Below are 24,071 nucleotides of genomic sequence, written 5' to 3' on the forward strand. Positions count from 1 at the left end.
TTGTAGAATTTTTCAGATCAGTAGGTGATGTAAATTCAAATGTGAATGCATTTGAAAAAATATGAATAATATTTCCATTAAAAATTGCATTCTGAAGCATAATTTAAATTGCACAAAAAACGATTATATTATATTATAATCAGATTAGATTATAGCATTATCTCTTAAACATCACATTATACAAATTTTATAAATTAAAACTATTGTAGAGTTTTTCCAGAATAGTAGGTTATTTAAATTTGAATGTGAATGTATTAAATAAAAGAATTAAAAATCAATACAAAAAATTAAAGACAGGGTGTATTTGAAAAAATATGAATAATATTTCCATTACAAATTGCATTCTGAAGCATAATTTAAATTGCACAAAAACTATTATATTATATTGTTACGTGTTACAACAATTAATGTCCTGTTAAGTAATCAAATAAAATAACAAACAATTATATGTGTTATTCTGTCTTTGGTTGCTGTTACTGTTACATTAAGATTAGAAATAACTTTATACAGACAGGATATTGCACAATAGAGATTTTACATGCCATAAATCATATATATCATGCATATTTCATTTCAAATCAATTAAATTCAGTGAACAGCTTTGCTATTCCATGATCACACAATGACTTTGCCCGTGGCATTTTTTTTTTCCTCACACCAACACGGTGACCCAATTAATTTGTGTCAAAACACCGGCCATCAATAAAGTAATTGGAAGGAGAAGAGACCACGGGCGTGCTCATGGTCAGCCGTTTATCTGAGACACTTTCACTAATGGAACAGCGTGATTAGTTTGGTGGCGTCTCAAATGGACCATCTGTCCATCGCTCTGAGCTCAGGGTTCAGGCTGCCAGGCTGAAAAATAACCTGGACCCTGCGTTTGCATTCACCAGACGGGCTTCGGCCGATCTTACCCATACATCTGTTCCTGAACCTGTGTGAGTGGATTTTTCACACCACATCCACAACTGATGATATTATGTTGCTGTTTGTGTCAATTAGTGGCTTATGGAGGCAAACACATACTCATACAGTACATACACACACAGTGCCAGATGACAATTATGACTTCTGAGGGGTCGGCCAGACGTCTGGTGAAATAAAATTGAGGCAAAGCGCTCAGAGGGTAAAAACCTTTACGGAGGATGTTCACAGTATGTAGCAATTGATGATCTGATTGGAGAATGATGTGCCTGTCTGTGTGCAGAAAAGCACAAAAATACCTATGCTATTTCCATGTAAAATATATACTTTTTAAAAATAATGGGTTTCTATGTAAAAACACAATGCAAAATTCATATTTTTTATTTATAAGCTGTATACTGTATTTGGTCTGAGTTGCATTAAGAGTTTTCATTAGAACAGGTTTCTATGGGAGGGAACACTTTGTGTGTTATGTTCATATTCTGAGTGAATCTTCCTAAGCATCATCAATAAGACGCATAATACAAGCACTGTTAATGCATTTTTCTTTTCTAATTAGTGCAATTCAACATGCTTTTTTTTAAAAGACATTTGTCATAATTTTACTTCCATATACTGCCATACACAGGCAAAAGCACAGTACTCATGAACTGAGAAAAAAATGGCTTCTTTTGGATTTTTTAAAATTTAATTTATATTAATTTTTCATACTCTATTTTGAGAATTAAAAAATTTTTTCTATCCAAGTTTAATGCGCAGCAATATCTGTAAGTAAACAATTCAGCTGTATACAGCAACAAAACTCTCTGGAAATGTCCCATACTGTATAACCTAAACGTATGAACAAAATGATGGTATCATCATTAATTCTAAGGTTTGGTTGCTTTAGCGAGCAGTAACACACAGTAAAAGCGCATGAGCTTGCCAAGCCAGCAGACATATTTAAATGCCTCTCAGTGGTAATTAAACACTAATCCCAATGTCACCTTAATAAAACATCTTTTATTGGTGACATTAAAAGGATTAAGAGGAATGCCAAACATTTCCACACTTCAAAGACAGAGGCGTGAGCTATGGTTGGACTGACGCCAGAGTTCAGTGATGGTGCTCACACCTCACTGAGCTGGAGAAGTGCGGTCATGATCCAACATTCACCTCTGGTGACTGGAAATACAGCTACACTTTTACATTTTTTGCAAAACCTGCTGCCATTATGCTGGGGTGCACTGGACCGTTGCCAGGGTGTTGCTATGTAGTTTCTTGTGTGATCTTGCATGGTTGCTAGACTGTTGCTACGTGGTATCTAAGAAGGTCTGAGTGTTATGCAGTTTTTAGGGTGTTCCAGGTAGTTACTCAGGCATTGCTATGTGGTTGCTAGGGTGTTTGTGAGGTTAGGCTATGTAGTTGCTAAGGTGATAGTTGCTGTGTGGCTGCTGGAGTTGCTGTTGCAGTTGTGTGGTTGCTAGGAGCCCTGGTTAGTTGCTAGGGCACTGATATATAGTTTTAAGGTGTTCTGTGTGGTTTTTAACATGTTGTGATGTTGCTAGGTTGTTCAGGGAGGTTGCTATGTGGTATCTAAGATGTTCTGAGTGGATCTCAGCTTGTTTCTATGCAGTTGTTAAGGTGTTTTGGGTGGTTACTCAGGCTGCTTATTGCTAAGATGATCTAAGTGTTTTTAGTGTGTTGCTATGTGGTTGCTAGGGAGCTCTAGTTAGTTGCTAGGGCACTGGTATACCGTGCTAAGGCATTCTGTGTGTTTTTTTCTTTTTCTTTTTTGTTCTTCTGTTGTTAGGGTGTTCGGAGAGGTTGCTATATGGTTGCTAGGTTGGTGTTATGTGGTCTCTAAGATGTTCTGTGGATCTCAGCTTGTTGCTATGGAGTTGTTAGGGTGTGCTGGATGGTTAGCTCAGGCTGCTTTGTTGCTAAGGTGATCTAAGTGTTTTTAATGTGTTGCTATGTGGTTGCTAGAGAGCTCTAGTTAGTTGATAGGGCATTGGTACAGAGTGCTAAGGTGTTCTGTGTGGGTTTTGTCGTGGTGTGGTGTTGTGAGGGTGTTCAAAGAGGTTGCTAGGTTGTTGCTATTTGGTTTCTAAGATGCTCTGAATGGATCTCAATTTGTTGTTATGCAGTTGTTAGGGTGTTCTGGGTGGTTACTCAGGCACTGCTGGTTGCTAGTAGGGATGCACCAAAATTGGCATTTTTGGTTTTTAGCCGAAAGAGAAAAGCGGTCGAAAATATCAGTGTTCAGCGTGCAGGTTTCACTCTCCCTCTAGCCATCGTCACTGTGCGGTGTGGCGCTCCGCTCAATATTCTGCTCTATGAATATGCGTTCCATTGAGTTGCTCACAGTTGTACCACTCATGATCACCGGAAAAGCAAAGTCAGCTCAAATAGCATGCCGACAGGAAATTTCTATGTAGTATACTTGTTCCTGTTTGCAATAGTGCTACTGTGCTGTAACATGGTGTAGTACAGCTGTACTGCCCTACAAAGGAAAAAGACCTTAACTCGCTAGAGTGTGAAACTGAGAAAAATTACTTTAAAGTTTTTTACTTGTCCAGCCAAATTAATTATAGGCAGGGCACTGGAAATGTAACTATTAGATGTTTTAGTAATGAAAATTATCTACAATAAAAAATTATGAGCTCAAACTTGATTTTTACCCCTATTTTGAAGTTAATGTACTCTGCCTTTGCATTGTCTGCAAAACGTTAGAAGTCACACCAAGGCAAAAGGCAATAACTTCCATACTATCAATATTTGGTTGCTGATCACCATTTACAAAATCGTAATAGTAACACCTCTATAAAATCTAGTGATCATGGGCTATCTCATATAGGCTATTGCATATAGCAATGTGACTGTATTCATTTTTATTATTATTTTTTTTTTTACCGTAACAAGCAGACTAAAAGTTAAAAATGTGAGTGGATACCATGGATACCAATTTATTTGATATGCTCAGTAACGTAAAAAAGAATGCTAGACATATCATACTTACTTTTATATTGACATGTATGAAATAGCCTAACCTAAAAGAATGACTTGTGGATTGATGTGAACGCCAGCAAGCAGGAATAATGCTCAGAATGCTTGTGGATTAAACATCTCCGATGACGTTCATCGCCATGGATTGATTTTATCGGGTTACAAGAAAAGATAGGATATGGATTTAATTGCTGTTAGTAATTAACTGTTAGTAGGCTACTGATTTTATGATTGATCATGCTAGCTACGGTATTCAAGTCCACACGCGTCCAACTAAGTGAATAATCTTTTAAAAAAAAACTAAAGGTTATTCATGATTACGTATTGCTGCCAAGGTATCTAGTCTTTACAGTGCTTTGTTATATGGAGCTGTTTGGTAGATCGCAATCTATCAAATTCGTTTGTCTACACCGTAATTAAAATGCGGCAGACTTTAACGGACAGTAAAACAAAGGCAGAACACCGTATAACTCCAAACCGGCACCGTAATTTCATTTTGACACACGGCTAAACAAAGGCAGAACGCCGTAACTCAATTTGAGGGTTCCAAACAAAGTGAAAGAGCCGTAACTGGTGTTATACGGTGTTCTGCCTTGGTTTCTCCGGGGCTTTTTGAAGTTACGGATGAGACGACTCAAGATACTTATGCACATGATAAAGGATGTCTTGAATGTCCCAAAAATATCAATAACTAATTTTCGACAAAAATCTAAGTTACAGTCTTTTTCCTTTGCACGGCAGTGTACTGGGCAATGCTGGTAAAAGGACGCTACCCTCTCGTGATGCTATGCTCTGCTCACATGCTCTGATAATAGCTTTGTAAGGCTATAAATTATTTGGACAATTAAAAAAAAAAATCAGTTAAATCTGATTCTGTTGCATAGGATTGAATAAAAAAAAAAAAAATTTATATTCAGCATAATTAAAAGTACTGAGTTAAATTAAAAAGTCTTACAAAATTATTTTATATTATTTAATAAAATAACAAATAATTATTAAAAAGCATTTTCGGTTTCATTTATTTATTTATTTTCGGCCAAGTGCATCCATAATTTTCAGTTTCGGTTTTCATTTCGGTGCATCCCTAGTTGTTAATGGTTGTTAGAGGCATTGCTATATGATTGTTGGGGTGTTGTTATTGTGTTCAGGGAGGTTGCTATGCGGTTTGCTAGGATGGTGTTATGGTGTCTCTGAGATGTTCTATGTGGATCTCAACTGGTTGCTATGCAGTTTTTAGGGTGTTCTGTTTTTTTGTGGTTTTGTTTTAGTTTTTAGTGTGGTTGCTTTGGTAGTTGAAATCATAGATATTTCATCAATGCATTGGCAGAGGGAGTCAATGGGGCTGTAGTCATTAGGTGATAAGGCTAGGTAAATCTGGGTATCATCAGCATATAAATCACATATGCTGATGATTATAAGTCACATGATTTGAGGTATTGATTATGTCCGTTGTAATGGGACAAGGTTTAATACTAAGGGTTACTTGAGCAACAGTAATCGTGATGCTTGATGTGCAGCACCACTAATAAACAAACACAGTCAAACACACAAAGGAGGTAGAGGGTATATATGAGATGGAAGGAAAGAAACAAAGAGAAAGAGATAAATGGAGATAAAATAAGCCCCAGCGTTGGCCATTTCAGGGAAATTAAGTGGCTTCTGTCTTTTGTTTGCTACATGCCAATAGCACATTATAAGCTTTTAAATTTCAAACACTTGTCTCAACAAGAACCATTAATGGCAATCAAATCATTTGATTCCTTTTGAAGATATGCCACAATAATGAAGTCTTTTGCATAATCTGTATTCACAAATCTGAATGCAGAATAATGTCTCACTGATTCGCAAAAGGGAAAACTCTTGCAGGTAATGGACTGAAATTAGTTATCAAAGGTAGGAATAAAATATTTAGAGCACTCAAATGGACTCTAGTACCTTAAAAGAGGCCATGAAAACGAATCGAAAATTGTGATTTAGTCTCTGGCACATTGCTAGAGATTTTGTGTTGAATTTTAATCAGGCAAAAAAGAAAAGCTCTGTCAAATCAGAGAAAAACTGCAATCCAACTCCCTTCAGTTTGAAAAGTGTGGATCATGTGACGAGACAAAAAGAACATCTTGTGATGCGTGGTGGTTCTTTCTTCTAAGAAAAAAATTAAATAATTAAACATAACGACATGCCACACTGCACTAAAACAAGTTCCTGCTATATTTAGCTTCAACCATGGTGTTCTACCTCTTGTAACTAGTAATAATTCCATTTTCACTCAACCTGGGTCTGCTTTGGTACTTAAATAATTGCTGTATTATGTAAAATAATCAAAAGGAATTTCTATAATATCAAGGTCTCTAACATTAACTGCCAAAAATGATGTTACACCTATCAAGTATCTTTGCTTAAACCTCACTCTTTAGTTTTCCCTGCAGCCAAGGATTGAATAAAAAAAAAAAAAATTTATATTCAGCATAATTAAAAGTACTGAGTTAAATTAAAAAGTCTTACAAAATTATTTTATATTATTTAATAAAATAACAAATAATTATTAAAAAGCATTTTCAGTTTCAGTTTTGGTTTTCGGCCAAGTGCATTCAGAATTTTCGGTTTCGGCCCAGAATTTTCATTTCGGTGCATCCCTAGTTGTTAATGGTTGTTAGAGGCATTGCTATATGATTGTTGGGGTGTTGTTATTGTGTTCAGGGAGGTTGCTATGCGGTTTGCTAGGATGGTGTTATGGTGTCTCTGAGATGTTCTATGTGGATCTCAACTGGTTGCTATGCAGTTTTTAGGGTGTTCTGTTTTTTTGTGGTTTTGTTTTAGTTTTTAGTGTGGTTGCTTTGGTAGTTGAAATCATAGATATTTCATCAATGCATTGGCAGAGGGAGTCAATGGGGCTGTAGTCATTAGGTGATAAGGCTAGGTAAATCTGGGTATCATCAGCATATAAATCACATATGCTGATGATTATAAGTCACATGATTTGAGGTATTGATTATGTCCGTTGTAATGGGACAAGGTTTAATACTAAGGGTTACTTGAGCAACAGTAATCGTGATGCTTGATGTGCAGCACCACTAATAAACAAACACAGTCAAACACACAAAGGAGGTAGAGGGTATATATGAGATGGAAGGAAAGAAACAAAGAGAAAGAGATAAATGGAGATAAAATAAGCCCCAGCGTTGGCCATTTCAGGGAAATTAAGTGGCTTCTGTCTTTTGTTTGCTACATGCCAATAGCACATTATAAGCTTTTAAATTTCAAACACTTGTCTCAACAAGAACCATTAATGGCAATCAAATCATTTGATTCCTTTTGAAGATATGCCACAATAATGAAGTCTTTTGCATAATCTGTATTCACAAATCTGAATGCAGAATAATGTCTCACTGATTCGCAAAAGGGAAAACTCTTGCAGGTAATGGACTGAAATTAGTTATCAAAGGTAGGAATAAAATATTTAGAGCACTCAAATGGACTCTAGTACCTTAAAAGAGGCCATGAAAACGAATCGAAAATTGTGATTTAGTCTCTGGCACATTGCTAGAGATTTTGTGTTGAATTTTAATCAGGCAAAAAAGAAAAGCTCTGTCAAATCAGAGAAAAACTGCAATCCAACTCCCTTCAGTTTGAAAAGTGTGGATCATGTGACGAGACAAAAAGAACATCTTGTGATGCGTGGTGGTTCTTTCTTCTAAGAAAAAAATTAAATAATTAAACATAACGACATGCCACACTGCACTAAAACAAGTTCCTGCTATATTTAGCTTCAACCATGGTGTTCTACCTCTTGTAACTAGTAATAATTCCATTTTCACTCAACCTGGGTCTGCTTTGGTACTTAAATAATTGCTGTATTATGTAAAATAATCAAAAGGAATTTCTATAATATCAAGGTCTCTAACATTAACTGCCAAAAATGATGTTACACCTATCAAGTATCTTTGCTTAAACCTCACTCTTTAGTTTTCCCTGCAGCCAAAACCATCCTATGCTAGTTGGCTGGTCTAGATGGTCTCCCAGCTTGGGCAAGCCGATGTTCAACTGGTTTTGAACACTGGGTCTCAGCCTGACCAGCTAAGGCCAAACTGACCAGCTAAAGAAGTGGTCAAACCCCCTCTAAAACCAGTCTAAAACCAGCTTTATTTTCAGCAGGGTTGAAGCAGCTCTTAAAGCTTATAGCTTCAAATTGGTTGAAACGGAAAATCATTACAGACTTCATGCCAAGCTCTTTCAAGCAGGATTTTGACTGGCTGTCAATGTTTTTATCACTGATCAACTGAAAAAAATTTTCTAAAAGTGATTTCAGTGAGTTTGTTCCTTTGTGCCTTTATAGTTGTGGACCCATTATCGACTCTTTATCTTTATCGTTATAGTAATCGACCTTGGTGTGAACAGGCTTTTAGGCTTAAGTAGAGGTTTAGTTATAATTATCTTAGTTATATTACAATAAGGCATCAATTGCACAACATTTTAACAGGTTTTATTATAATTCTCTTTCCAGAACTTGTTTTCCCAAGGTAATGTAGAATGTCAGTAGCACTGCTGCCGTCATCTTTCCTCAGAAGTCAATATTATGCCAGGAACACAAATGTCAACAGGGAAATTTTCTTGACTGATCCCTGACCCAGAAGTCTATCCCTTGGGGGCTTCTTGCTGACAAAAGGGTCCTGGCAATGCATGATTTCCTCTGCAGGGAAAAGCATACAGACTATGCAGAGAATTACACTGCCTGCTCTCAGATTCCAGGTGAGCAGACAGGAAGAAGGTCGGGATTTAGCTCTACAGTATTAGAACTTGCCAGAGAAGCGCACCCTGCTTACCAACCGACTTGTCCCACACAGAAACAATGAAAATTCTTGATGAACTTTGTTTTGTTTTTTTTAAGGTAAAAGCACAAAATGTCATATTGAATATATGGTGATTTAAAATGTGAAAAAAGTGCACAGATTCAATGTGGATCAATACAGTACAATGCATAACTCGTACATTGATGTGTGGCGAAAAATAGACAATACCAACAAAATTATGAAGGAATTTTACATAATTATGAAATTAGCATTTGTATCATTATGCTTTTATTGTACAGACCATGTCAATAAATCTCAACATCCTTCAAACTCTGGATAACAGTCCCGCAATTAACTGCTTCCATTGTATGACGTAAGCATATATTTCCTAGCAGTGCGGCTGTGCTTTACAATCTCCAGCTTGAGAGAATCCAATCATACGACAGCGCATGTGAGAGCCATCTCTCCAGAAACCTCCCCCCACGGCTTATCAGGGCCCAACAGAGCAGCCATGCCTGCACAGAAATGGGGCCATGTCTTCTATTTCTTTATAGACGTATTTAACAATTCACTCACCAAGTTTTAATAGTGTCTTTCCATGGCTATATCATCCTCCACCCTGCTGCCCAGGGTGGGTTCTTTGAAAATCAATATCCGTTGGAAGCCTGGAGCTTTGGAAAATCTCAAAGTGGCAGGTACCCCAGTGCCACACATTTCACTCCTGTTTGTTCTCTGTTACCCATGCTATTAAACTCACTGTTTCTGTCTCCGGCCTTGGCTTTACAAGGAGCCTGCTCTTTCATTTCTGTTCGCGTTGTTTTACAGTTTGTTTTCCTTTCTTTCTGCATGAACAAAATGGGGAAGCGAGGAAACTGCTGACGAAGCCCCCACCCATCTAAAATGAACTGTGTGCAGCTTTGTGATGTCGCCTCAAACCGTGTCCAACCTTTTAGTGTGCAGAAGGACCAGATGGCCCTGCAGCCTGCAAGACAGATTTTCAGCCGGCCACACTTTCTGCTATATCAGCGGGGAGCTGTCAGTCAGATCAGCCTGGCCGGGCCACCGGTGTTGTTAAAAACAATGCTTTCTCATCTGTCTGTTGTAAGACTTCCAATGCCCCAAAATTTGATATGGGTCCTTCAACGCTCTGGAGGAGAGTTGGGTCAACTAACCAGAGGGATGGACAATGCACCTGACCCCTATAGTCTACGGGAATCATGACAAATTTGTGGCCTGGAACAAATGACCTCCACTATCAGGAAGGTGGTCCATGGAGGAATGAGTCGACCTGATAAAGCACTGGCCTGATTTTTAGCTTCTAAAATGAAATGTAAAATGAAAACTAACTATTGTGAGACGTGATGTCTATTAGACTAGAACAAAGATATGGGCAAATCTACACATCAACGTCAAAGTGGATGCCTCTGATCACTATTCTACAAGTCACTGTCTTTTTCAGTGCCTTACGTCATGAGCACTGCATTTTTAAGATGCCGTATGAAGTTAAAAGTAGTTCAGCTTCAACATTTCAATATCCCTGTTCCATTCCTTTACATTGTACTCTGTCCCGCTATTTTTGAATGAAAGAACACATCCCCTTAGGGTGCCTTCACTGCTTTTTGCGAAGACATCAGAGTTCACTTTGTTCAGTCACACTTCATAACAAAAGTTCACTTTAGACATTCTACTAACTATAAGTGACTTTGAAACTACACGTCACCTAACTCATGAATTTGCAACTACTGTACATGTCAACTAACTCTTGATAGAGTACTAGTAGACAGATAGGTTAGGATTAGGGTTAGGGTTAGTAGAATAAGTTGACGTGTACTTGCAAAGTTACGGTAACACTTTAGATTAGGAAACACTATTCACTAGTTAGTATACATGGACCAACTATTCAGGAGTAGAAATAGTCTTAGCATGATAATTGATTTAGCTACCAAATAAACACACTGACAACCAAACAAGCTGAAAAAAAAAGTTATTTTCCAGGACACAACGCAGATGCGCACTAACAAACCTGCAGTGAGGATCATAATAATCATATTACAGATGGACTCATCATGCACTTCTGCAGCAGTATAAAACAGATGTTGTTCAGGAGGGAGTGTACATTGCATGTGTACAGTACATGCATGTGTGTGTGTGTGTGCTTTCATGTGCGCAGTTAGGTTGCAGGGTTTGACACCCAATAACTGTCCTGCTTCAGTGAGGCCATCTGTTCGTACAGACCTGGCACACAGATACGAAAGCAGCTTTTAGGATCAGTTCAATCTGTGCCACAGACTATCATGGCACCATGGTGGTTTTGCCCTGCATGGTCTTAATTATCTCTCCATGTGCACTCAACTTGGCATTATCTGTGCACCAAGAGGTGCCATGGTACATTTCACTGATTCTGACTTACTTTTAAAAACTATGTGACCACACTTCCTCAAACTTCAGGCAGTATGCAACAGTGTGCATGGCCTGGTTTGCAGAGTGGAAAATGTGGTAAAAAAAAACAAAAAACTGAGGCCCCAGTAGGAGGGAGCTTATTTTAAAGGCTCAGTATCAATCCCACCTGATTAACCCTTGTGTCAAGATAAAAAAAGCACAGATAAGAGGGAAAATGGCTTAATAATGCCAGAGCGGGTGTAAAACCCACATCGGGGTCTTTATACATAATGCATCAAATAAAGAGGACAGGGAAGAGGCTCCTTCAAAAGCATAATATGACCTGCCCCTCAAAATTAATTTGTGAGCATGAGGGAGTTAGCGGGGGAGATTGAAACACAGAGGGGGTACGTGAAGATGAAGAGGAAAGATTGACGGAGAGAGGGAAAGTGGGATGTTCTCTTAACGAGCGCCTCTCAGGCCGATCCTCGTCTGACCATAAGGGCTGTTCACACATCGCTCATTAATCCACTCCTGATTGTGAAGAAAGCTGCTAACGGAAAGGCCACGGAAAACACTGTCATCATTACTCCCAAAACTGTGCAAATGCTAGCGGCTAATGCAGCTAACTCTGCAAAACAAATGACATACACAAAACAAGATTGTTATGATCAAGGAGAGATATATGATATCTGCAGAAAGCTATATGTTAGCATTACTATTTATCACAATGATGGCTGCTTAGCTGGCACAGAACCCCCGGAAAGTACAATGTGAAATCTGCCATCTTTATTCATGAAATCTCAGAAGTTTTAAAACCAGTCGCCTGAGCTGAAAATGCCATGTGACTAAGTGCTTTAGAGCCACAAGAATATTAATACACAGTCACAAATAATTCACCAGCAATGACCATGAGCTATGACAACAAAGACAGCAGAATGGAAGAAATATAAATCAGTTTCACCGTTATAAGTCATACCCTACAAAAATAAAATATGCACAATGATATAATAGAATACTTGCAATTAGGTTGCTTGGAAAAAATACACACCATGCTTTGAATGGTCATCAATGGACAAAGGTTATTTTTAGAAACGAATTGTGTAGTTACAGCATCTGGACCAACAGGGGCTAACTGAACATGTTAAACCTTTACTTGGTTATGACAAGCAATCAAGTAAAAGATATCTGGTTTAATTTATATTGCAATTTTTACTTTGTCCCAAGTAGAAGGTGATGTGCATCCCAAAACATCCCAAGTGATGTTTGTGATACTTCAATTTAATAGATCTCACAAACTGAGGTCTATACTGTAGTTAATTTTTGGACTGTTGACCAGTTGACAAAAAAAGCTAAACTGCAGTGAACAGTCTAAACTCTAGCACTACATAGTTTAAAATTTTTAAATAACTTACAGTTGTATTGCTTGTGATTTTGTTGCTTCATACAGCAATTTTTCAATCTGGAAAGAAATAAATACTTGGCACTCGATGCTTTGAAGCATTGCATGACTTGTGACTGTTTAGGATGAGGCGTTAAATAGAAAAGCATCCAAACAAATCAACCTACTAAAGGAAAAACATGCACTACTTCAAATATTGCATTGACAAGCACCTTTCATGTACTACCAGAGATGAGACGCATTCAAACTCCCTGTGAAGTAGCATGTTGCCGTCATCTTTGAGGGAGAATGTTCTGACCATCAACAAGAAACATCACAACTCCATAACTTCTGCTTCTCTTGAAGATACCAGCCAGAGCACTGTGCACCATCCCAGACATCACTTCAAACCCGATCTGTTTCCTTTGAACAGACCCTCCTTATCTGCTACCAAACCTGGTTACCAGTAAACCCTGCCTGAAATTCTGAGCTTTGGAGAGTAAAAAATATGATGTTTGAAAAAGGATGTGACAATTTCAGCAATTACAGTTGTTGAGAAAGGAAAGAGCAGTCATGTCACTGTCCAACCCTTGGGTACAGCAAGAGCAGCAAACCTTTTCATTGAGTGCCCTTTCTGTCATGGTCGAATGATCTGGACACTCCTGAGCACTGATCCTAGCCCTGTAAAAAAAACCTCCGGCAGGGCATATATCACTCGGTATTGATATAGTTCCACTACATTGCCACACCTGACATTTGATTCATAGCTTCAGGTGTTCTTTTTAAATTCTAAACAGTCAACAAGGAATCAAGGGAAAATGTCAAATGGCAGCGTTGTGCCGTGTTGGAGATTGGTAAAGCCAGAGTGCCTCAAGTAAGTCATTTGGTTGGAACGTATTGATGTGTGAAGCAGCTTTCTGTCTTTGTGAGCATGTTTTTAAAATGTCAGGATCATAGTTACAGTCAGAAAGAGCTACAAATACTTTTTAGAAAGAGAATTTAATGCTGCTATTTTACTGTCCACAAGTTATTCGTTGTATACTTTACACCATTAAGGTAACAGGATTGACATGTAAGATTGTCCCCCACTGAGAATCATATAAAAGATGAAATGTTTAAAGTAGGAGACTGATCTCAAAGAGTTCACGTCCTGAAAAAATTACGACAAACAAATAGCATTGTTGTTTTAATTAAAATGAGCATATTCGCAAATTCCATAAAGATGCATCCTTATAATAAAACAAACAAAAACATTTTTTAGAAAAATTTGTATATAAACACCCAATTTAATTCTTCAATTGTTTTGCAGAAACGAAAAACACTTTACATGTAAAAATCTAGTCATTTTTTAAAGAAAACCCTGCTGTATTGTCATAAGTGGGTGGTGCACGGCCAAAATAAGCTTCTATGTGGACCAGACTTTATTCTGATAGTAGAGAGTTAGCTATGGTTAAATTAGCTATGTTCCATCCAAAGTTGCTAATTTAACTTGTGCGCAAAATTGTCATAATGCATTAAACGTGCGAATAAAACACTGTTTTCATTCAGCGAGATGAAGAGAACAATCGTAGCTTCCTGGTCAACTGGCACCAAATATCATTAAGAAAAAGGTAATTTGCTACATTTGGAGAAGCCGTTGTGGTTCTTTTTTTTGTATATAACAATATACTTGCACCTCAGAGTGTGCTGACAAAACCAATAAAGGTGGTCATATGTTATCTTGCTTTCGGATGCCTGCTGTTTGGGAATGCAGTTGTGTAAGACAGTTCTGGGAGGCAATTAAACCAAACAACTTTGATGACAAGCTTTGGCTCAGGCATTTCCGAATGACCAAAACTACATTTAGACTCTGTGCAACGCGATCGGTCCACAGGTTAGTCCAGTTATGCGGTCCTATCATGCAAAGTCATGTGACTTTTTGATGCGTACTGAGAAATTATTTGGTAAATGTGTAGTAGTTTTTGCACATGATTTCTTATCGGATAAAACATTTAACTGCTTCAATTTAGCACATACATTTTTATGCGCATTTTTAGAATTTATCCGTATCTTGGTGTTTCCATCCAGTGTCTTTTTTTTAAATGCGATATCCCAAAATGCGTATAAAATAGGTGGATTGAAACAGCTACAATTTCTGGGTCCAGAAGCTGTAGTACTACTGAAAGATCATGATCCTAACCTTTACCTCCATAGCGAAATCTCAGGCCAGAAAGCGATTCATCTTGTCTGAAACATTAAAATATTTTTGTCCGGGACACTGTGCACCTGGAGACTCTAGTGTACAGCATGTGATTTCAAATTTTTTTTTGCTCATAAACGGCTGTTGAGATGGTATTCTCACTTGAAATGAATAAAGGCTTTGACCCAGAAACAGTATTCAATACTTCATGATTTAACAAACAGATAATGTGATTCATCATTCAAATAATGTGTTCCACCTAACATGACTCCAATAATGATTTTAACAAGCACTACAACCCAGACCATAATGAATGTGAACAGGATGGCACAAACATTTGAAGAGACCGAAATGGAAGGAAGAAATGGCAATGGACACAGAGCACTGAATGCTTCCTTCACCCAATTACACTCAGTAGTTGAGGCAGTCAGAATTTGTTGTATTAACACAACACAACATTCTCAGAGATTCCAGCCCGTGAGCTGACGTGTTCCGCATCATGTCCGACATTTATTAAGCCTACATATCAATCTGTGGCCTCTCACGACACAGATTTCCTTCATTAACCACTGGTTTGACCAGGCTGCCTTACACTTGGTGGGGCGACATGCTAAATCAATTACATTATCACTACTTCTCACTGTTTCTCTTTGAGTGGATCACCCAGGGACGTGTCATTGTTATGAGACGTAACCTTCGCATCCTAATACGCGCTTGTACAACATCTGCTTTGATTTACAGTCCTATTCTGCAGTCCTAACGGCATGATTGGAGGGTGTTAGCTGATGCGTAAAGTTAACTGCCATGGTCAGACATCACTAACCCACCCTCCAGCTCTCTCTGGGAAAGCGTTCTTCTACTAAAGAATGTTTTACAGTTCTGGTTAATGGCTGTGTGTGTGTGGTGATAGAGGAAGAACAGGGAATTCTTTTGCAGACAGTGTGTCGGCCTCTGAACTGAACACTGACACTTATGACTGTCATTAGAGGCACTGTATAAAAACCGAAAAGTCCTAATTTGACATGGCAGTCACTGAGGCATGCACAGGGAGAGATGTCCACTCACACCAAAATAGCTTAATGGTTTTGTAGCTCTGTGAGCGAATTCAAAAGTGCACCAGCAGAGGGAGCTGAAAGGAGCTCTTGGAGAATCTGGTCTCCTTCAACTAAAAGCGAGCTGTCATTATTCATTTATCGGTCTGCATGGGGGTACATACACTAGTGTGATCTCCATTAGCAGAGGTGAGGTTTGAGAATGTCAGTGTTGCATATACCAAGTGACACAGCAGTGCTTGGGAAGCTCCGATTTAGAAATGCAGGAAATGGAATTTCTCTGTTCTCTGTTCGAGATTACCACAAATGCCTGCGCTGTACATGTCATGAAGTTGTTTGAAGGGCAAAAAGGGCTAAAAAGGGTTCAAAACAGCACACTAAAACAGTCTGACTTTTTTATTATAAATATATTGATGGAATATAAAAGCACAGATGACTTTACACATTGGGTCTAAAAGCAGCATCTCGCCTACCTGTGAATTTCATGGGTTGTTCCAAACCAGCGACTTTCTTCTGTGGAACACTAAATGAAATATTCTGAGGAAAAAATTGTTTAAAAAGGGCAAACAAAAGGCAAAAAGTGCACCAAAAAACACAACAAAACAAAACAGATTGAACAAGGCATGTTTGAGTTAGTGTAAAACATGACATTTCCTGTTGCCAACCGGTGGCGCTATAAATAATAGCTGATTATTGGCATGTAGGTATTTTCAGGCCAGGACTCTTACTAACCATGTGAAGTTTGGGGCAGATCAGACATTGCATGTTTAAGTTAGTGTAAAACAAGTAATTTCCTGTTGCCAGCAGGTGGCACTATGATTATAACTGAATATTGGCCTTTAGATGTGTTCAGGCCAGGTCTCTTATCAAACAAGTCATTTAGGGCAGATTAAACGTTGTTTTAGTTGGAGTAAAACATGTCCCTTCCTGTTCCCAGTAGGTGGCGCTATGCCTATAACCAAATATGGGCACATAGATGTCTTCAGGCCAGGACTCTTATCAAACATGTGAAGTTTGAGGCAGATTGGACACAGCATGCCTGAGTTACAGCAACTTCCTGTTTCATTGCATTAATAGCATGCTTTAACACTTAGCTAAGTGTTGCTAGCCTATTTAACACTTGCAGATGCTTTTTATTATGTTGCTAGGAGTCCATAATAGTGTTAAACATGTCACTTCCTGTTGCCAGAAGGTGGCGCTATGGCTATAACTGAATATGGGCATGGACATGAGTTCAGGACACAACGCCTATCAAACGTGGGAAGTTTGGGATAGATTGGACATTGTTTGCCTGAGTTACAGCAACTTCCTGTTTCGTGGCGAAACATCAAACTTTGTCAGGCTGCCAGGGACACACCCTTCCACGAAAACTCAAGATCTTCGTAATTTAGCTTCACAAAGGCCTTATGATTACACTCACCAAATTTGGATTAAAGATGATTGGATTAAAATTGTAGGAGGAGTTTGTTAAAGTACGAGTCCTGAAAATGGCAAAAACTGCACAAAAATGGTAGAGGAAATTCAAAATGGCTGACTTCGCATTTAGGACGTTCGCTCCAAGAGACTTTTTTGTAGGTATTGGGACATTACATGCATTTACTGAATTTCGTACACGCATGTGAAACAAAGAGGGGTATTTCGTTGAAGTTGTATAGGTGGCGCTATCGAGCCATTTTGCCACACCCAATTCTGAAACCCATATCAGATGATAATTTTCGGCAGTTCTGATGGTTGTGCAAAGTTTCGTGAGTTTTCAAGCATGTTTAGGCCCTCAAAAATGCGATTCACTTTGGAGAAGTAAAAGAGTAATAAACAGCAATTCCAAGAGGGTCCTTGCACCATTGGTGCTCGGGCCCTAAAAAAAGGGTATGACTAAAATTAAATCAAGATTTTGTTGCGTCATTTTAAATTTTTTTTTTGTCTTAGTGAAAGATACTTTTTATTTGCTAACTTCTTATTTCAGTTCCACATAAGAAAATCACACGGACTTGTAACGGCGTGAGAGTGAGTGGAAATGAATGATTTTCATTTTTGGGTCAACTATCCCTTACATATACTGTAAGATTCTTACAAAAGCTTAAAAAGTGAGTCATTGTACCACAGTAACTGCCCAACTTCCTTAAACAATTAATGAATTCAAATTGGGGAGATGCTTTGTGAGTCATATCAGCCATGAATATTCATTCTGATTGTTCTCCCAAAGTGCAAGCATTCTTGGTCAGGAATGAAGATTAAGCTCATAACAGCTGTTTCATCTTGAATTACCAATTCGTATTCAAAGACGAACACTTCCTGTGCCTCAGGAAATGACATCATGTGAAAGGTTGAAAGGTGACCCACTAATCATCCCCTGTTTTTGCATCAACTCTGACATCTTCGATATGCAGCTCATATCACTTTGCAGAAGATAGATTGCAAACACAACTAAAAATACAACTGAATGAGGTCAAAGGCTCTTATGGGACCTGAATTCAGCAGCAAGTTAATGCACAATCACTTGCATCTGTTCTGAATACAGTAGAGATGCTTTGTGAGTCATATCAGCCATGAATATTCATTCTGATTGTTCTCTCAAAGTGAGTGCAAGCATTCTTGGTCAGGAATGAATATTAAGCTCATAACAGCTGTTTCATCTTGAATTACCAATTCGTATTCAAAGACGAACACTTCCTGTGCCTCAGGAAATGACATCATGTGAAAGGTTGAAAGGTGACCCACTAATCATCCCCTGTTTTTGCATCAACTCTGACATCTTCGATATGCAGCTCATATCACTTTGCAGAAGATAGATTGCAAACACAACTAAAAATACAACTGAATGAGGTCAAAGGCTCTTATGGGACCTGAATTCAGCAGCAAGTTAATGCACAATCACTTGCATCTGTTCTGAATACAGTGCGATGGCCACAGAACCAAAACTCAAAGAAACAATCAGTTATGAGCCCAAGACTTGTGCAATTTTTCATGCTGTGTTGAGGAACGTAGTGTGAAACATCAACAAGCTGCAAAAAATAAAAAAAAATTAAAAAAAAGAATTCACAATAAAGAGCAAAAAACACATGCAAAATGAAACAAAAATGACTAAGCATGTGAGCATGCTATACCTTGCACGGGCTGAATTATGACCCTACAGGCTGAGAGGACATTCTGCATGCACGGAGCGCCCATGCCCCGCAACCAATCTGACGCCTAATTAATCCTGAAGGTCTTTCAGTTCTGTCCCCCTCTCTCTCGTCCTGTCTTTAGGTCCATTTCTTTACCTGCTCATTCCTCATATGTCCAGATCAGTTTCAGCCTGTAGAAAAACAGCACTCACGCTTACAGTGCTGCGCAAGCCCAGAGCCTGAAGGCATGCATATGTATGTGTTTCTGATAAAATACTAGGCATGAGTAAAAGCAGAAGTCATTTGTTTTAATGTGATCCTTCTTAAAGTTGTTACATGAATGCATATCTCATGCTTGTACATTTACTGGGCGCATATGGATGGGTGCATGGATATTTCCACCGTACCTGCAGTTACTGTGGCTTTCTTTTCACAATAGTGTAGTGATGTATGTAGCACTTGAACAATGAGTGAAATCTGCATGGGGAACTTTTTCAGTCTCATGCCATCATGCGATCATGTGGATTGACTGGATTTGCTTCTAATATTTTGTCGAGCAATGGCATATTTGTTAAGCCTGATATTATACCATTCATTACTTGCCTTGGCTACGAAGTAATAGGGCAGGGCGGTATATCGAGTTTGTACGATATATCAATATATTTTTTATGTAAACTACATTGCAAAAAATAAGTGTAATTTTAGCTGTAAAATTTTGTACAAACGCTACGGAAAAAAATGTTAATAGGTTAACAGTAAGTTCCCGTACTAAAAAAAAAAACTGTAAAACTGTAAAAAACTGTAAAAGATCTAAACAGACATTTCATGTAATTTACAGTAAAATGCTGTTAATTGTACAGTTTTTAGAAGTATAAATTAACAAATCAATGTATAGTTTACAGTCAAAAACTGTAAACTGATATTCACAGAATTCCCTGTGTGACACTTCACATTTGAAAGTATTTTGTTTAAATAATCATGTTTTTTAATAGTTTTTGTTATCAGTTATGTACTGTATATTTGGTCTTTGTTACATTTTGTGTTGTTTAATGAAAGTTTATTGCATTATTTAAGTATCATGTGTGTTACCATGATGGTGTTTTGTGTTTGCATGAATGACTTTGTGCACCTTCTATATGTTAGTACACTAAAAAATGACTGTGAATTTAACGGTAAAAGACTGTAAAAATGCTACAGTAAAAACCTGTTAAATGGTTAACGGTAAATTCCCCTACTATATACAGTGAAAAACTGTATGGGACATTACATGTATTGGACATAAATTTTACGGTATAGTATTCCATTTTTGTAAGTGAAAAAGACCGTATAATTTACAGTGAATAACCGTAAATTGACATTCTCAGAATTCCCTGCATTACATTTCAAATTTGATGTTTTTTTGTTGAAATAACTATGTTTCTTCTTATTTTTTTCTTATCAGTTTTGTATATGAGGGTTGTGTGTTACACCTAATGTTGTTAAATTAATGTTTGTTGCATTATTTCAGTTTCATGTGTGTTACCGTGATGGTGTTTAGTGTCTGTGTGAATGACGCTGTGCAGCTTCTATATATGTTATTATTTAAAAGCTGCTTGTGATGGGCTTTGGTTCATCATGTGACTTTCTCATCACCTCCTGCATTTGGTGGTTATCAGTGTATTACAAAGGTACAAAACAGATTTCAGTACTTCAATAGGTTGGTATATTAACATTATATCAGTTAAAGAAATTACAGTATTTAACTGTAAATTTAAGTTAAAACCGTAAAACCTAAAATGTTACTACCGTATTTTTTACGGTAAAATTACGACAACCACAGCTGCCGTTTTTTTACCGAAAATGTTAAAAAAATTTTTTTACAGTGTATATACTTCTGCTTGTGGCGAAGCTATTTGTGATGAGCTTTGATTCTTTATGTGGCTTTCTTTTTTACCACCTGCATTATTATGGTGGTTGTCAGTATGTTAAAGATACAAAACAGATTTTAATAGCAGTGTGCGTTGTTGAATTTACTGGTTTACATTCAAATGTTCTTATTTGTAAATCAGTTTTATACTGTAAAATGTACAGTTTTTGGCCGTAAATGTGTTTACAGTTTTTCTGTATCTTTTACAAAATTATTCTGGCAACCAGAGCTGCCAAAATATTTTTGTAAAAACTACAGATTTTCTTTTTACAGTGTATATATTACCGCCTATATCAATATACAGTATTTTGATATGAGTGCATTTGAAAAATAGTGGAGGGCACAGAGTGAGCTGCTGCAGGGGAAGTGCATAATCCTATTTGTCCTAAACATGAGCGGCTCCGCACGTCAGATGCTCTGACATTTCACAGGTATATTCTCCATCTTTAAATGTTACAAAGTTATGGAAATATTTCTACTTTGCTGTCAGGAGCGCATGAGCCTTCTGCATGTGATTCTCCACTAAACTTCACAGACTTCACTGAACTAGCACTGCAAACATACGGAACGCAATAATTGTGACTAAAATGCACATTTTGCTAAAATATTTGTAGTTGGACAATAAATGTGCCAAGTGTAGAATTTTAAACCTAAAATGTAATTGTATTTTATGATAGCAGTAACTGTAAAGTGACTATTGTAATGGGGTAATCAAAATATAATGCATATAATCTGTGCCTTTGTTTTTATTTCTTTTCAGTTTTAGTTTAGTGAATTTAACTTCTCCTAAAAAAAAAACATTGTTTTTGTTTTTAGATTGTAATGTTACAATGTAATGTGATTTTAGCCCCTTTTTTTGCACATAATAGCCCATACATGGTTACTTTCACAATGTTTGTGTTCACCGTCTTTAATATAAACATTGTTTCACTGGACAACACTGGGTAGGATGTAAATAAATAAATAAATAAATAACTAATTTGATCCAAATAGTAACATTTAGAAAATACCGAGATATATACCGTATATATCGCAATTCAGCCAAAAAATACTGAGATAGGATTTTTTTGGCCATATCGCTCAGCCCTACGAAGTATTTTTATTTTATTTTATGTGCCACAAAGACAAACATTGCCATTTATTCATTCAACATTTACTTGGTGGTTCATGGACTAAAATAGGTTGCAAGTTTATCTAGGGGATTTCATTTTTTTTTCAATTTCAATTTCAGAATCTGTGATCACGTATTTGTACTTAAAGGATACGTTCACTCATTTTCAATATGGACAATATGTGATCAAGTGGAAATGTGATCACATGGGTTTCACATACTATGTGATTTTAACATGTTATTGCACGTGTACAGGTCATGTGTGTTTTCCGTAAAGGGTATGGCCTACTTTCTTCTGCAGAACACATTAAGGTATTTTGAGAAATTATGGTATTATTTGGTACCCACTGACTTTCATTGTATGGGAAAAACAACACTGAGACATTTCTCAAAATATCTTGTTTTATTTTTTTAAGTCGTACAGCTTTAGGATGATGTGAGGGTGAGTAAATGATAGAATGTTTATTTTTCTGTCCATTTAACCCTATAAGAATAACTGTAATGCATGGCCTCTCGTTGTTTATGGTTTTATATTACAGAGAATGAGTGATATCCATAAATAGTTTTTCACAGAATATTATAAAGTCGGTTTTGTTAAAGGTTACTGAGGGATATACATTGAAAGCAGTGGGGCTGATTTCTCAAGGGACAGTTGGCGAGATGGGTTAGGGGATTTCATTTTTTTTTCAATTTCAATTTCAGAATCTGTGATCACGTATTTGTACTTAAAGGATACGTTCACTCATTTTCAATATGGACAAAATGTGATCACATGGGTTTCACATACTATGTGATTTTAACATGTTATTGCACGTGTGCAGGTCATGTGTGTTTTCCGTAAAGGGTATGGCCTACTTTCTTCTGCAGAACACATTAAGGTATTTTGAGAAATTATGGTATTATTTGGTACCCACTGACTTTCATTGTATGGGAAAAACAACACTGAGACATTTCTCAAAATATCTTGTTTTATTTTTTTCACAGAAGAAAGTAAGTCGTACAGCTTTAGGATGATGTGAGGGTGAGTAAATGATAGAATGTTTATTTTTCTGTCCATTTAACCCTATAAGAATAACTGTAATGCATGGCCTCTCGTTGTTTATGGTTTTATATTACAGAGAATGAGTGATATCCATAAATAGTTTTTCACAAAATATTATAAAGTCGGTTTTGTTAAAGGTTACTGAGGGATATACATTGAAAGCAGTGGGGCTGATTTCTCAAGGGACAGTTGGCGAGATGGGAATCCAGTCTCTGTGGAGGCTTAGCATTTAATGCCTAGCCATGTGTGTACTGTAAATGAATAGCAGTAACTAGATGTAGCCTCCGTGCACATCCGCAGTCTAACTAGACATAAGGTCATGCAAAAGGCCACGTGTGTTCAGAGGTTCCTCTGGCCTCTACTCCTCCACCTGGTACCGTGAGATAAACCCCCTCACAAACACACTCAGGCACTGTCTTTGATTTATCTGAGCCCGTCTGCTAGCTGAGTGTCTATGGCGCAGTAATGAACTTGATTATGCTTTTAATGAAGTGTGAGCATCTCATTGGGAGGTGATTATGAGCATGCGCGCTGATCACAGGAGACTGTCAGGTGTGAGAGATGATGAGTGTCTGTGGGTGTGTGTGTGTGTGTTTAAGACTGCCATCAATCTGGATGATTACAGGGGAAGAGGAAGGCAGTTCAGAAGTCAGAATTCAGGCTCAGCAACAGACCTACAGAATCAGGGCTTTTCCATGTGCCACTGAAAGCATCAGGAGGTCAAATTAAATGTTATATAAGAGATTTAATATTTCATTCATTTTATATGACATTTACAATTTTGAACACTACTTAAACATCACATTTAAATTCTATTTCAAATAAATAAATAAATACTACTACTACTACTAATAATAAAAATGCTACTCTTTTGAACCTTGTATTCATTAAAGAATCCTGAAATTTTTTTTGATCATGGTTTCCTCAAAATATATTAAGCAACACATCTGTTTTTAACGAAGGAATATTCCAAATCAGCATATTAGATTGTTTTCTGAAGGATCATGCGTCACTGAAGACTGGAGTAATGGCTGCAAAATTCAACTTTACATCACAGGAGTAAAATATATTTAAAAATATATTCAAATAGAAAACAGTTATTTTAAATTGTAATACGATTTCACAATATTACTGTTTTAACTAAAGTCTTAACTAAAATGTCACTGATTGGACCTAAATTAATAATTCTATTAATTTATTATATTAATACAATAAAGT

General features: G+C 37.3%; 1 protein-coding gene across 1 annotated transcript in view; it reads right to left on the reverse strand.

The window, feature by feature from the left end:
• LOC107600145 (adenosine deaminase RNA specific B2 (inactive)) overlaps positions 1-24,071 on the reverse strand; it is a 188,631-nt gene that overhangs the window by 22,317 nt on the left and 142,243 nt on the right. The window lies entirely within an intron of this gene.

The sequence above is a fragment of the Sinocyclocheilus grahami genome, unplaced genomic scaffold, assembly GCF_001515645.1.
Source record: "Sinocyclocheilus grahami isolate Dianchi unplaced genomic scaffold, SAMN03320097.WGS_v1.1 scaffold279.1, whole genome shotgun sequence".
Lineage (NCBI taxonomy): Eukaryota > Metazoa > Chordata > Actinopteri > Cypriniformes > Cyprinidae > Sinocyclocheilus > Sinocyclocheilus grahami.